The following is a 2,100-nucleotide window of genomic DNA, read 5'->3' as shown; positions in this document are numbered from 1 at the left end:
ATCGGCGTCCCGAGCCGATACGTGGATCGGATCGGGACAAGCCTAAGACAGACAATAAGATATTTCAAAGAGCATTTATTTAAAAACCACAGATCTGCAGTGAGCAGCTAGGGTGTCTAAAGCAGGAGGTGGGTTCCAGCTGGATGGCTGCCAACACGACATGGGGAACGCTGCCCAGAGATTGCCAAAACCTGAAGCCTTGGACACTGCAGAACTGGCAGGAGATCAGATCCAAGCAGACAAAGGAATCGAGGACAATCCAGAGGGCAAAAGCCAAAGCCAGTGTCGAAGAGCTTAACAGGAGTCCGGCCAGAAGATTGGAAATCCAAAGAGTTACCAAATGGCACAATGGCAGCCTACTGCTTCCCAATGGGATGGGTTAAATGCAGAGAGTGAGTTTCCTAATTGTGGGACAATAAAGGGATTTACACAGATTTAAATAAATACATACACATTCTCCACACATGGACACCACTTATTTGACTACCTTTTTATCTAATGTTTACATTTTTGGTTCTAAACTTTAAATATTAACAACAAATTCTTGCATTGATTTCAGATTCACATGTATTATGTTTAATTGCACTTACATTATTCGCCACTATGTGGCGCGATTTCCTGTTTTCGTCTAAGCACGGAGCAGCCGGCTTGCCTGGACTCACTATGAATCATGGGATACCCAAGGCTAAGTAGGATACCCTAGACCCGTCCTGGGAAACTGGCAAAAACAAGGCTGCATTTGTCAGCCGCATAAAGAGGAGTCTTCCAATCTGAACCGGCCTTGGCATCACGCCATTACGGAATGACATAATGCTATGACGTACTCTGGCCTTAGGAGGATACAGCCGCTGAAGTCGAACTCAGCAAATGCCTTCATGGTTGCCTGTTCTTCACCTCCTGTGTTTCTCTACTCTGTTTCCTGTGTACCAATTGCCTTGCAGTTATTATTTGCTGCATTCATCTAAATAAATATAAGAAAACGAAACTCTGCCACCGTTTCTGCATTTAGGTCCTCCTCAAAATATCTCATAACCTGACAGTAAGTAGTCACTGTCCACCTTTTGAGTTTATGGGAAACTTTGAGCACCCTGGGTGTCTTCAGTCAGAGAAATCTCCAGGTTAGATGGAGGACAACTACACCAGGAGATATTTTCCTGATAATTAAGAAACAGCAGGAACATGAATCACAACATCTTTCATTTGTCTTTTGGATTATTATGTTTTCTGATTTAAAAGGAAGTGAACTGAATTAAAGTTGTTTCTGCTGTTTGCTCACAAGAGCCAGAACCAGCAGATAAGAGAGTCATTTGCACAATATTCAAATTTTGGATAATATCCAATATGTAGATATTTTAGAACTCAACTGATACCAATCATGTTTTTCCTGACTACCTAGAGACAATATGTCACTTTTTCCCTTCTGCTTTGTACGGTCACTACAAATAGCATTTCAGTTAAATGTTTCTAGAAATTAACATCCACATCACCAACATTTTTGCTTCAGTATCTGTCCTGTGGCAGACTCGTACATCTGTTGAGTACAACAGACCAACTAGCACTGCAGGGAAATTAGCAGAGAATAATAAACAGAATTTTTTTTCTCCTGCAGTATTCAAAGCTGGTAAAGGCCAAAAGCAAAGGGCTTGTAGGTGAATGTGCGGTTAAATCTGGTTCTGTAAAGGACAGACTCAGGACGGCTAAAAAACAAACATATGTTGCACTTTTCAGATTTTTACGGAAGCCCGGAAAGGCAAGACAGAAAAAAAATCTCGAAAAGAAAAGTTTGAAGTTTTTTGTTTTTAATCTTGTATTATTTTCTGCCCTGAAAGGCAAGAGAGAAAAAAATCTGGAAAAGGAGGTTTTGAAGTTTTTTTTCTTGTTGTTCTTGTCTTATTTTCTGCCCTGAAAGGCAAGTAAAAAAAAAAATATATATAAAATGAAAGGCAAAATTTTCTGTTTGTTCTTGTAATACTTTATTTTGCCACTAGAGGGACTGACGTAATAAGACAGACAGTCACTCACAGCTGTATTGTTTAAGGGCCGGATCTATCAAAGGTTTGCGTGTATAAAAACGTGAGCTATTTCACTGCGCACGCTAAA

Source organism: Cyprinodon variegatus, unplaced genomic scaffold (genome assembly GCF_000732505.1).
Source record: "Cyprinodon variegatus isolate N-32 unplaced genomic scaffold, C_variegatus-1.0 Scaffold383, whole genome shotgun sequence".
In the NCBI taxonomy this organism is placed as follows: domain Eukaryota; kingdom Metazoa; phylum Chordata; class Actinopteri; order Cyprinodontiformes; family Cyprinodontidae; genus Cyprinodon; species Cyprinodon variegatus.
Note: the sequence above shows the minus strand (reverse complement) of the source record.